The sequence below is a fragment of the Talpa occidentalis genome, unplaced genomic scaffold (genome assembly GCF_014898055.3).
Source record: "Talpa occidentalis isolate TD23 unplaced genomic scaffold, MPIMG_talOcc4v2.1 talOcc4.4, whole genome shotgun sequence".
NCBI classification, from domain to species: domain Eukaryota; kingdom Metazoa; phylum Chordata; class Mammalia; order Eulipotyphla; family Talpidae; genus Talpa; species Talpa occidentalis.
Window position 1 is genome coordinate 93,190,185 of NW_023604295.1, and position 14,697 is coordinate 93,204,881.

Consider the following 14,697-nt stretch of genomic DNA (forward strand, 5'->3'; position numbering starts at 1 on the left):
GCTGATAACTATCTGTGTGCCTTAGACTAATTTTAGCCTCTCTATCCTTCAGTTTATTCACTAATAAACAAGGGAACTAGACTACCATAGATGAATCTTTTTCTTAAGATTTATTTATTTATGTATACAAGAACTGGGGTGTAGGCCAGAGGTGTGGAGGGTGAGGGGATCCACCAGAGACAGTGTGGGGAGCAGAACATGTGGATTGACTGAAATATACTGCTGAAGGGAGCAGCAGGTGGGACAGGAGAAGTCTGCTGCACCATGTGGGTCAGTTCCCTGGCTAGGGGTTGAACCCATGTGCTGCAGTGGTTGTGAAAGTTTGATAGCACTGTGTCTTTAACCCCTGCACCACCAGGGAGGCCCCCATACAGGAATCTTAAGATCAAGTATGATTTTATATTTTAATCATTTTATTCATTGTAACTGGAGTAATATATGCCATATTCTTAGATGTTAAAAATTTATTAACAAAATACTTATTCAATGTTTCAATACTTAGTTTTAAGTATTGTGAGACCAGTTCCCCCCAACAGGCTTGAGATAGGCTTTTTCCAATATGTGTCAACTAGGTATGTGGAACTAAGGTCAGTCAAGGATCTATGAACCCCAAAAGTAACTGCTATCATTATTTAACATGGATTACCCAAATTTAGGGAAATGTCTAGAAACAACCTTTTTTTTTTTTTTTAATAGCATCTCTTCAGGCAGGGCAAACATCTGGAAGCAAGGTTTATTCATATGATTTCATCCCCTCCTTGTCATGCCCCGGGTTCCCTAGTTTGTCCTTCCTTACTTTTGAATTTGCTACCATGTAAATTCTTCATGTTTATGTTATTAGACTTATCTCCTGCTAATTTGTCTGATTTGTCTGTTCATTCATCTAGACTCGGAAAATCCCAGATGAATGAGAAATTGTGTCCTGTGTCATAACAATATATATGTATAATAATAGTTTTTATATATATATGAAATATTTAACATGCATCCTCAATAATTTTCTTACATTTGCAAAACTAACTTTCAGCACTTCCATGTTGAAATAGCTCCTTGAGGGCTGCCTTGGTGGCGCAAGCGGTTGAGCACAACACTGTGAAGCTGTCTGCAGCCTCTGTGGTGCAGGTTTGATGCCCGCCGGCCTCGGAGCAAACCACATGGCGAGAAGACCTCTCCTGTCTCACCCGCTGCTCCCCTCAGCAGTGTATTTCAGTCAGTCTGCCTGTTCTGTTCTCTGCTCTGTCTCCGGTGACTCCTCTCACCCCCCACACATCTGGCCTGTACCCAGTTCTTGTATAAATAAAAATAAATCTTAAAAAAAAGAAAAATATCTCCTTGAGATTTGATAAGTCTGAGACAATAGCACAGTTTTCATTTCAAATTCTCCTTTGTCTTTACCACGCTATGCTTATCTTCATCTGCCTTAAAGAGAGTTTGACTTCTGTTTCGTGTAGCTGATGTTTTTGCTCTGTCATCCAAGATTTTTTATATATTGATGACAGAGGTTAAAATGTACTAACAAAATACATTTTATAGTTATATTAAAGTATATTTAACCTTTTTAAAACACCCACATAGGGTGGGTATCAAGAATTCATTCTGTATTTCCCTACTTGTGAAATGGTACGGGATAGGATTTGTCATTGGATAATGTTGAGGACTAAATACATATGCATAAAAAAGAACATAGCAAAGTAAACAGCACTCCGTATTCATTGCTTTTTCCTATTCTTTAATCACACAAAAGTTCTTTCTAAAATATGGAATGAATACTGTATCACTGAATTCTCAAAAATTTACAAAAGATAGCTCACAGTATCAGTGTTCTGAAATACAACCCCTAGGTCTATAAATACAGCTCTCTTAACTTTTCATATTATTATTATTATATTTTCCATGACAAGTTTTCATTTCTCCTTATTCTGCCTTATAAAGAAGGACTTGAAATAAAGGGAACTATCTTGCCTATTTTTGTAATAATTACTTTAACTTTCTTTATTATTAATCTGGTCTTTAATAACAATGGAAGACAAGTCTTCAGTTGGTTTAGCTTGAATTAATTATCAAGCTTTCCTTCATTTAGCTTTTTCTAAGAGGAGGGCAGTAATCAGGACATAGAGGTTCAGCTTTTCCTTGGCCTTCCTTTTTCCTTCCTTGGTCAACCATCTCTGGTAGGGACAGATTTTACCTGACTAGTTGTGCTGAGCCTCTAGACTTTCTGAAAGCAAGTTTTCACTGTGATTTCTTAATGCAAGCTGGGATTTAACTAAAATGCTAGTCTGTCACTCACAGGGGCTATAAAAATGGTTCAGGACTCGGGGAATTTTCCACATCATTGCCAATGCAAGCGACAGTGTTCTGAGTTGCCTACAGTCTAACAACATTAATAATTAACATCAGCTATGGCTAATTTTAAAAAATGACCAGAAAATGATAAACTGATTAGTATGACACCAGTGGGTAAACCTGCATATGAGGAAAGAAAATTTGTTTGAATCTTTTTGGATGAGGTAATGAAAATATTCCCAACCTCTGAAATAATAAGAGAAACAACACAAGCAAATGAAAGTGTAAGCATATTCAATGTTAATTTGCTTTTGCACACCTTCACACACACATCCCAAAGGCATCAAAAACATAAATTAAATTTCACAGATCTCCTCCAAGGACATATTATTGTTATTTAGGAAAGCAGAGTAGGAAATTGAGACATAAATTGGGAGACAGTAAAAAATTAGTGAAGTCAATAGAGAGATTGGAAAGATTGAAGTTTGAAGTTTGGAAATTGGAGATTGAAGATTGGAGATTGAAGTTTCAGGCACTGAACCACAATATCTCAGTTAATGGTAAAGATAAAAAGAGAAAAGTATATTAGATCCATTTGTATGTTCTTTTTACAAGGTGCAAGCCTACATTTCAAAGCTTGTAGCTAAAGATTTATAATCTATAAAACAAAATCAAGCAGAAAAATTACAACAGTGTGATTTTTAATCTCTAATCTATTTCTTTGGCCTTTTTTTTTTTTTCAACAGATGTCAACTGAGTCATCACCATGCATAAAGTGCTAAGCAGTGATGATACAAATTACAATAAAAGGGCCTCCGTGGTGGCAGAAGGGGTTAAGTCTCAGCACTATGAAGCAGCACTATGGGCAGCCACTGCAGCAAGAGTTCCATCGCCAGCCAGGGAGGTGACCCACATGATGCAGCAGACCTCTCCTGTCTCTGCCCATGGCTCCCCTCAGCAGTGTATTTCAGTTACTCTTCCTGTTCTGCTCCCAGTCTGTCTTTGGGGAATCCTCTCACCCCCAAAATCTCTGGCCTACACTCAGTTCTTATGCATAATAAAATAAATCCTTAAAAAAATTAAGCAAATTACAATACCAACTCTTGAAAACTTCACCAGCCATTTGAATACAATAGCACTCAAGACTGGAAAGCAAACAGCACCTTCATATCAGGCTGTGATTAAACTTGAAATTAGTGCTATCATTATTCAAAAGAGGGAGAGATTCCTGTGACTGATAATATCTTGTGGAGGGTTTTTTGAAGAAAGAGGTAATTCAACATATCCTCCTACAATGGGAAACAAGAAAAAGATATAGAAGATGAGGAGATAGTCCCTGTTAAGGGGTAAAGCCCAGGGGCAGGTAGACATGAACAAAGCATGCTCAAAGACAGTAAAAAGGACCATTTTGAAAAATTTATAAAAGCAGTTAAGCAGTTTGGAGTCCTATTATGCTAAGAACTTGAATTTTATTTTATAAAAATATTTTCCCAATTGTCTAATTCTCAGAAAAGATATTTTCAAATCAAACACCCTAAAGGATGAAAATTGTTCCTTGAATGTTTTTATGCAGAATGCAATATTTAAAATCAAGTGTTTCATCATCTAATGGTGAGTTTTTAAAATGAGATGATTTCATGTTTTATATCATACCTCACTCAAAAAAGATAAGACATACAGATGGCCAACAGGCACATGAAAAAAAGTGTTTTAACAGCTCTAATCATCTCCCATGTGAATGGCCCCTATCAAAAAAACTAGAAACACCAAATGTTTGTGAGGGTATAGAGAAAAAGAAACCCTCATACACTGTTGGGAATGTAGATTGTTCTAGTATTATAGAGCAACCCCGATATTAAACGGGTTCCTGGCTGTGGGTCCTCACCCGTGCGCTTTAAAGGGACTTATGAATACTCTACTACAGACACACGCAAAAGGGTTAATAAAAGGTTTATTTACAAGAGAAAAAGAAATAAGGAAAATATACAACTCAGGGAGAAAATAGGGAAATAAAGTCTTTAATGCGTCCTACCCGATCCGACGACCTGGAAACCCAAAGTCACTCTCTGAGCTGGCCGGACGCTGCGAGCTGGCGGAGAGCCAAAATGGAGAGCCCCCCAAAGCCCACGTGTCTGCCTTTTGTATCCACCTGGCTGCTTAACTCCACCCTCAGGTCCCAGCCACCTTCCCTTTGGTGGTGATGGGATTTGGAGTTCCCAGTGTCTTTGGCTTTGACCTGGGGTGGGGGTGGAGTCCACAAAGCCTGTATGGAATTTGCTTTGGGACATCCTTTTCCCCCTAACACTAGCACATATGGGAACCTTATGGAGGTGCCTAAAAATATTAAAAATAGATAGACTATGTGATTCAGCAATTATACTCTTTGGTATTTACCCAAAGATTATAAAAAATAATTAGAAGGAATATTTTTTTATTATATTCTATCTATCTATCTATCTATCTATCTAGCTAGCTAGCTAGCTAGCTAGCTAGCTAGCTAGCTATATAAAAGCCAAGTTATGGAAACAACCAAAGTGCCCAATGGCAAATGAGTGGATAAAGAAGATGTAATTTATATGTACAATGGAATATTACTCAGCTAATAAAAAAAATGAACTCTTGTCATTTCTGACAACATGGTTAAAATTGGAGGGCATTATGCTAAGTGAAATAAGCCAGAAGAAGAAAAACAAATATCAGAGGATTTCACACATATGTGGAATATAATGAAACAGACAAAACTAAATGAAAACACACTCTAGAAATGTAACTGTAGAACTGAGGCCATGAGAAGAAGTTTGGAGATGGGAAACAAAAGGGTTGGAAGGTTAGAGGTTATGGTGGAGAATTATTGGTGTTTTGGTGGGAGATGTGAAGAGATGTGAACCTATACCCCTAAATCATATACAAAGGTTTAGAGCAATGTTTCCTCATTAACAACAAAAGCCAGTAGAACTGATTTAGTCATATGTATTCCAAAAAATGAAATTTAAGAATACATAAAGAAATGTTCATAATGAACACTTTCCACAGGTTTTAGTCAACTAGACCACAAACACAGAGGCAGACTTTCAAAGTCAATGAAGAACTTAGATTCCAGAGTTACTCAAACTGGAAGTGATTCCACACTGTCAATAATTATCTGTATGATTTCATGAAAATCACATAAGTTTTTAAAACTTCATTGTAACCATCTGTAACATGAAAATATGACAATTCTTTGTTCTTAAACTTAATCATTCACTTATTTTTTAAGCAAATATTTATTGAGAAACTACTCTATGTTAAGGGTTCTCTTGCGTGCTGGGGACACCATAGTGAATAATACAGACAAGAATGTTTGAAGGTTTAAATAGTAGAATGTTATAATACATTTGGAAAATTACCTAGAAGATACTGAAAAATCAATAAATGCTAGTTATTAAAATTATTATTAACATTTTGTCACACACCTTATGAATTTGAGGAAATCTCTTTACTACTCTAAATATTAGCTTTCTTATCTGTAAAACAATAAAATTTAAAAAACTAAATTAATAGTCACATAAAGACAAGTTGAAAACTATCCCTTGATAGCTGACTACAGAAGTGAAACACCAAGGGAGAGAGGGGTAGGGGATAGGAAAAGAACAAAGAGGGAAGGAAGCACAATGCTCTATCGTGGTGAAATATGGGTGAGTTGGTTGTGGATGTCTATGGTAGTAATATAGGATGTGGGCACCCCAATATTACATCAGTTAAAAAGAAATAATTTTTTTTTAAATATTAGAAAATAAGACAAAAGGTTTCACATTTTTGTTGAGTCTTCTGAGAGAACTTAGAAAAGAAAGCATCATCATCATCATCACCTCCCTGATTTATAGAAGTGCAAAGTAATAAAAGTTACTGCCATAATTTTCTGTACCTATTTCCTTTTTATATTTTAAAGCAGGCATACACTTTTATACCAGAATATTCACAAAGACTGAGTGATAAATCATGTAAAAAATTCAATCACATTTGGTACAGTTTTATATTACGTTTAACTGGGTGGACATACATTCATTTATTGTTGTCTGTGTGACAGATAAACAGATTGTAGAACATTTGGCCCAATTGCAGTTTTTAGAGTAGCTGCCAAATCATATCCAATCATTGTAAATATCAGCAAACAGTACCAAGGAAATTATAATGCTATCATTTTGGTGATCTTGTATGGACACTAACTTTATTTGAAGTCTCAAGCACAACATGACTCATTGAACAGTATTATCTATTCTGCAAGTAGAGAGTGAGACATTCAGAAAAAAATGTTTCAAGCCAATTAATTGATTTGTCACTTAGTGAAAATGTGTTGCTTGTTCCTTAAGTATTTGACCTCAAATCAGTAACATGGACATTAATTTGTGATTCAAAGGGATGAAGAATCAAGAGAAGACTATGCATGACTCACTTTGCTTTTAGATTTTTTGATTTGTCACTTAGTGAAAATGTGTTGCTTGTTCCTTAAGTACTTGACCTCAAATCAGTAACATGGACATTAATTTGTGATTCAAAGGGATGAAGAATCAAGAGAAGACCATGCATGACTCACTTTGCTTTTAGAATATCCAGTAAGTGTAATAATAACAATAGTAGATACAATAACAGAAACTTCCATTTCCTGAGGGAATGTTAAGCTAGGAAATTTACTTATAATATTTCATTTCAGTTCCACAGTAACCCATTGAGCTAGGTATTATTCTTTCTATCTGCTAGGTAAGGAAATACCTCAGAGAGTTTCAGTAACTTGCCCAAGGTCACACAACCAGTAGCAGCAGACGGAACCTGAGAATTGTCTCTTCTCTTTGTTAGTGATGGGTGCCAGATGACTATGCTGAAAATTCTTTAGGTATAAAAGAGATTCAAGAGAGAATGAATGAGTCATCCTTGGGCTTCTTAGCACAGAGAACTTTATTTTCTGAATTTACATTTCAAAAGACTACATGATGAAGAAATCATTTGCTATCGCTAGATAAGTGCTTCTTCAAGCAAGAAATTCAGAACTTGTTTAAAAAAAAAGAAAAGAAAAGGTACCAGTTCTAATTTCCTCTCTATTTTAGTCACAAAAGGCACTTCAAATTATGGCAATAAAAGCAGGCATCCCTGTAATCTCCAGGAGATTGCAATTTAAATGGAAGTTATCTCTTTGACATAAATTGAGATATTCCATAAACTTATAAAAAGGTAAGCCTCTGATTTATTTGTATACATAATGCTAATAATATTAATGCTGTATTCTGAAAAGTACAGATTTGTTTTTTTTCTCTCTCACTAGAATTTACTTTTCATGGATTGGAGATTTTTGTGTTCTTTCTTTAGTAAGCTCAGTGCCTAGAAGAAGGTCTGCCATAATGGGTATTCACCTCATATTTGTTAATTAATAGATGAATTGATTGATGTGACTGAATAGGAGTTGAAGCAAAATGCTATCCAATTTCTATATAATGTATCTTGAAACAGTCACAGACCCCAGATCCAAATTCCTCTGAAACAGTCATCTGCTTACTGAAAAACATTCATTTTCACAGTATTAAGGACAAATTCAAAATTATTTCTATTTCAAGTATTCATTTCATTATGAAACCATAGGTGCTAGGAGTATTAAAAGGACTAAGAATACATAGACTGCATAAGAACAGTATTTCTCCAATTCTTATGTTTCCCACTTCAAAGACTTCCCATTATAGGTTTGCATATATGTTCCAATTGTTTTCAAAAACAAGTGGTACACAGCTTGATACCCGAGTAGCTTAATTAATCCCTAGAAATATCTCTTATTCTTAATCCATTCTGTTGTTTTATCCTGAAAAACCTTCAGAATGGCATTAGATCAACTTGAACTTTCTTTAACTGCTCCCTAAAGAAAACCACCAAGATGATTTATGTGGCTTCCTTCTTATTTGTCTTCCTGTCATCCAAAGGACTACACTTTAACTGCTACAGTAACTTTGGCATTTGGTAACTTAGCATAAGGGGAGCTATATTTTCCTCTCTAATTTCAGCTTCAGACTCTTTCATAGGAACTTTCAGCTTGTTAGAGGTACTAGCACAAAACCCTCAGCACTTTTTGTACCTCCTGCTTGTCCTCTTATTCTAGAGAATAAAAGTGACTATAAATTAAGGCAATGCTAGCTGCTGGAACAACTAAACCTTTAACTTTCAGTGACTTAGCATAATAGAATTTAATTTTCACATACATAATAGCTCAATGCTGTCTGTTCTGGCAGGAAGGCAATTGTCTTCCATCTATTGACTTAAAAATCCATGCCCACTTCCATGTGTGGGCCTACCATTTGGAGATTTCTGCATTCAATTAGCCAATAAGAAAAGGAAAAATCTGGGCACAACATGGTGCTGAAGTAACATACATCCTTTCTACTAATATTGCATTAGCAAGAAATAGCCATGGGCCACACCTGGAGGCAAGGCGTAGGCTGAAACACAAACCTTTTACTGTGAAACTTTCCAGTGCACACTCCTAAAGAAAGGGGATTTTGTAAGAAAATAAAAATTATTCTTCGAATTTTTCGTGGTTGGCATATCCTTTGCCACCGTGAGACTGGGATTTTTGCCTTCCACTGGGAAGAGTAGATTGTTGGGTTACAGATGTATGTCTGTAGGTTCTTTGTCCCTCCCCATTTTTGAGGTTCTGTTAGAATTATGCTTTTCAGGTTATTTTGTGTGTCTTGTTAGAAGCCTCCAGGACAGACTCTTCTCCTGCAGAAAGGTCTACAATTGTCCAGATGCCCTACTTATGATGGAGTATATAAGTGAAATTCACAGGAATAATGTACAGTCTGACCATTTTGTCTCAAATTCAAGCACATTCTACTTCTACCATGTAGATGTATCAACAAATGCTTGATGTTTTTCTAAATATCTATTTGAAGATGAGAAAGATATGTGGACAGACAAAACAGTCAAAAAGATGATACACAGGGCCTCCCTGGTGGTGCAGCAGTTAAAGACAGTGCCATCAAGCTACTGCCAGCCATTGCAGCACGAGTTTGATCCCCAGCCAGGTGACAACCGATATGGTGCAGCAAACCTATCTTGTCTCACCTGCTGCTCCGCTCAGCAGTGTCATTTCAGTAAATCTGCCTGTTCTGCTCCCCACTTTCTCTGGTAAATTCTTTCACCCCACCCCTTGCATCTCTGGCTTGCATCCCAATTCTTGTATGCATAAATAAATATATCTTAAAAAAAAAAGATGATATATAGATATGCATGCTGCAGATTGGCTCAAAACTAGAAGGAGAAAGGAAACAACCACCCTATTAAACCCCATAATGACATTAGGGGGTAATCAAATTTATCTTAATTTATTTTAAAATAATTTTTTTTTTAAAGATTTATTTATTTATTTATTTGTACAAGCACTGGGTACAGTCAGAAGCCCAGGAGGGTGAGAGAATTCACCAGAGCCGGAGCAGGGAGCAGAACAGGCAGATTGAGGAAATACACTGCTGAGGGGAGCATGGGGGAGAGAAAGGAGAGGTCTGCGCGCCATGTTGGACCCTCGCTGGGGGCCAGGGATAGAACCGGCACTGCAGAGGCTGCGGGCAGCCTCGCAGCCCAGTGCTCAACCACTGCGCCACCGGGGAGGCCCTAAAATAATGGTTCTTGTTTGACCTAGCTCAAATATCTTAAAGGAATTAACTACAAAAATTATAGATATTTTATAAAATAAAAATACTACATTCTTATACTTTAAGTAATTTGAATTTGTGAAATTTTAATAGTTTTTCCAAGATAAACATAAAGGTTCAAATAGAAAATAAATGTTTATTGGTCAAATATTTTTATTCCTTTGAGCTTGGAGCCAGTCTTTGTTCAGTTTCGTTGGTGGATTTTCTAATAGGTTTCTCCCCTGTCCTCCAAAATTTAGGGACCTGCCTTTCTAGAATGTATTGGGCCCTACCTATGTGCAGGTCACGTATGTAACTTATTTCACTGTCATGTTTCAATTTCAAAGTCAGTACTGGGTGATCTTTCAAAGTAGTCCTGGGTGGCACTTCAAGGAGAAAAAAGGCAAAACTCTCCACGTATGAACTTGGGTGGCCTGGCATCCAAGACAGACAGAAGACACCAAGCACGCGATATTTTCTGGTGATCTATTTAAATGTAGTCACAGTGTCAGTACAATAAGCCTTAGCATTAGCCACGGTGGCACAGAGAGTCAGCTTCAGCTCTCAGAAGGCTGGCACACAAGCTGCTTTCAGCTGAGCAAGGGAGAGCTTCTTCAATCCAAGTATGAATGAGAGATTAGGTGTGTTTTAGAAAATATTTTAACTCTTCTTTATTCTGGATGTTGTAGAATAAATATTTGCATTCATGGAAACAGAATCATAAATAATATCTTATTGCTGATTATTAATTAGTCTGTCAATGTGGTGCCATTTTTTAAATCATCCAGCAGCTTTGTTTCTTCTAGCTTTTTACCCTGCAGTACCAAAGTTTAAAAACAAATTGAATAAATACCTGAATATAATCCCACTCTATTATTTTCCTACTGACAGGAGAATCTTCAAATATAATGATATTTCGACATATAAAATTGAGGAGGACAGAGTAAAACTAAATTATGCATTTGTCAAGAAATTTAATTAGAAAGATTTACTGATATTTGCTGGTTATTTGAACAGTAAGAGACAAGCAAGAAAGGTTAAAATGAGGAATATAGTGTATTGCTTATATTTCATTTATCTTTCTTTTTATTATAAAATTTATGGATTTCAGATAAGAAAGCTGAGCCAACTGAACAAATGGCTGGTTAATTAACACTCACTAGTCCTCATATCCAAAAAAAATGAGTAGATTTTGAAAACTAGGTACATTATAGAATGCTCCAAATTCCTAAATTTTTAACTGTTGGTAAGATGTTACACCAACATTTTAGCAGATTGCTCTTCTGGCTTGTAAATGTCTGTGTAATACAATCACATAAGAGGTTAAGTAAGGTTTCTCTTGATTTCCTGAAATTGTTATTAAAGTCCACTGCTCAAAACAATCTAAAGTACTCTGGACCACGTATTCAAATTTTAGAAGAGTCTCCCCTCACTATGGTCAGTCACTTCAGGTCAGGGTTTACAGAAGGGCACTGCTATAAGCAGAGGGTCCCTTGGAAAGCATGAGAGTGTTAAACTGAAGAGTAGCAGCCCTCTCTCCCCTGCCTTCCCAAAGACTAGCATAAAAGAGAAGCAATGATTTTAGAGTTTGGGTCCCACACCCTATTCCTGCAGTATTAAAGAATGAGCCACCTGCCCATTCTTTGGGAAAAATTTGGGAAAAGGCAACTGTTTTTGGTTTAAAAATTCACATAGCATTTAAACTAACAAAGTAACTGAAATTGCTAGTGTTTGGTCTCAGGAATAGGAGAAAGTCCATACCCAGAGTTTTATCCATACCTGATTTAGATGATGTAAAAAATGAAGTTTGGGTCTGTTTTTAGTTGATCATAAATAGGTGAGAGTTTAGACTTAAGAACAGATGCTAGAATGAATTGAAATTTGGGGGGATATTAGATGGAATGAATGTATTTTATACAATGCAAGGACATGAATTTCAGTGGGCCAGATTAGGCTATTAAGGGTTCAACAGTGTCATACGAAAAGTTATGTCTACCTGGAACCTCAGATTAAGACCACATTTGAGAATAACATATTAAAAGGTGTCATGAGTTAAGATGGAGCCATTGCAGGTTCCTTTTAAGAAGGGAGAGATACAAAAATACATCAGCAAGAATGTCATGTGAGAGCAATGGAAACAATTTAATGACACAGCTAGAAGGCAAGCAAAACCAAGGATTACTAGAAACCACCAGAGGCAAACAAAAATGTACTCTTCTTAATCTTCAAAGAGACAAGGCCCAGCTGATTCATTGATTTAGACTTCTAGGCTCCCAAACGGCAAATGAGGAGGGCCTCTCCCCTGGTGGCGCAGCAGTTGAGCGCTGGGCTGCAAGGCTGCCGGTAGCCTCTGCAGCACCAGTTAGTTCCCTGGCCATCAGCGAGGGTCCCACCAAAAAAAAAAAAAAAAAAAAAAAGGAATGAGGAATATCTGCAAGAAAAAATATGACTATATTTTTGAATTTAAAAACTATAAGATGCATACGAATACATATAGCAGTTCTAGTTTTGGTGCAAAAATTTGGAAGAAATTATAACACACAAACACATGCATGAAAAATAGACCATAAATTAAAGAAATGATTACATGTAGAGAGCTCATAAATATTAGTTGGAAGCAATAGAGGTGGGACTAAGGTTTAACTGAGTTTATCCTTGATATTGTTTTCATATTTGAATCATGTAAATATTTTATTTTATTTTATTTTTTTAAAGATTTATTTATTTATTTATACTAGCACTGGGTACAGTCAGAAGCGCGGGAGGGTGAGAGAATTCACCAGAGCCAGAGCGGGGAGCAGAGCAGGCAGAAGGACCTAAGTACACTGCTGAGGGGAGCAGCGGGCAGCAGGAGAGGTCTGTGCGCCATGTGGGACCCTCCTCCTGCTGCCGGGGAGCAGCCGGGGATCGAACCGGTGCCGTGGAGGCTTCGGGCAGCTTTGCAACCCAGTGCTCAACCGTTGCGCCACCGGGGAGGCCCTCATGTAAATATTTTAAACATTCAATGAATGGAGTTAAATCAAAAGAGAAATAGGAAATATTCTAAGTTGACTATAAATAGAAATAAGTGAATCTAATTCTTATGAAAGAGATAATTGAACCATGAAGAGAAAAACAATAATTCAAGTAACATCGGGACATAGTAACTTGATACATTGCCAAAATATATTTGGTCCATGAAGAAAACTTAAATGTGGGCTTAGATAATATTATGGAATCATTTTTAATTTTCCCTAAAATATGTCCATTTTTGCAATACATCTAAAAATATTATTAATTTTCTTAGAATGATAATATGTGGTATTCTTACATTTAATAGATGCATTTTGTTTTTTAGGAAAGCAATGCTACAATCCATACAATTTACTTTTAAATAGTCAGTTAAAAATATATATGTAAACATGCATACATACAGACATAGAAAGACTATGTATATTTATAATAATAGTGGAAATAGATTACCAAGAAAAATGAAAGCTAAGGATATAGAAGATAAATGCCCTTGTCCTGACTGTTGTGCTCAGACCATCCTGTTTACTAATCTGGTACAGACTCTAAATCAGAGGAGGGGCTGGAGTCCACAGGTTGCCTTTCCTAGGCTCCTAGGAGAGCTGGTTTCCAGCAGGATTCTGCCAATAGAACATTTTAGAAAAAAAATAGAGGACAGTGAGAATGGCACATATTAAAAAAACTAGCAACAACAAATGTTGGCAAGGTTGTGGAGAAAAAGGAACTCTCCTGCACTGCTGGTGGGAGTGCAAACTGGTCCAACCACTATGGAGAGCTGCATGGAGATTTCTGGACCTACTAAACATAGAGCTTCCATATGATCCAGCAATCCCACTCCTAGGTATTTACCCAAAGGACACAGAAACAGTAATTTCAAAGGGCACCTGCACCTTGTTTATAGCAGCACTATTTACAATAGCTAAGCTATGGAAGCACCCCAAATGCCCAAAAATAGATGACTGGATCAAGAAGATGTGGTACATATACACCATGGGATACAGTCAGCATTCAAAATAGATAAACACATGCAGTTTGCAGCAACACAGATGGAGCTAGAAGGGATCATACTCAGCGAAGTAAGTCAGAAAGAAAAAGAAAAATACTGGATGGTCTCACTCATAGCAGGAATTTAGAAAACCTAAATAAGAGACCAGTAAGAAGACAAATCAATACAAAGTAAAAATCAAAATCAACAAGCAACTATAAACCAGAGGGAAGGGGAGGGGGGGGGGGGAGAGGGAGGGGGGAGGGAAGGGCTGGAAAAGAAGGACTAGTGTCAAAATAAGGGGGGGTGCAATTGTATGGGGAATATAACCAAAATGAAAATGCATACATTGTGCAAAGATGAAAAAAGATGTAAGAATTATATAAAATAAAATATTCAAATAAAAAAAATAAAAATATATAAATCCAGATTAAAAAAAAAGAAAATAGAGGACAAATGGCAGACAGCTAAGCCAGCGTTTTTATACCTTCCTTCTCTGGCTGAGGGCTTTCTTCCACAGCACTTGAGTCTCTTCTGTGGAGTCAGCCTTCACCAGCAAGGTCTCCCTGGGCTCCCTTCCCCTTTTACCTCTTGTCTGGGGACTCCTGAGCTTCCTAATGGTCCTAATTTCAGGGTTTCCTACTCATCCTCTGCTGGCATATCAACTCTTCCATGTCATGTTTATGTAATCCATTTGTAGATTTCCCATGCCAAATACACATTACTATTTGCTCTTATTTGAACCCTGACTGATTCAGGACCTGGGAGGGA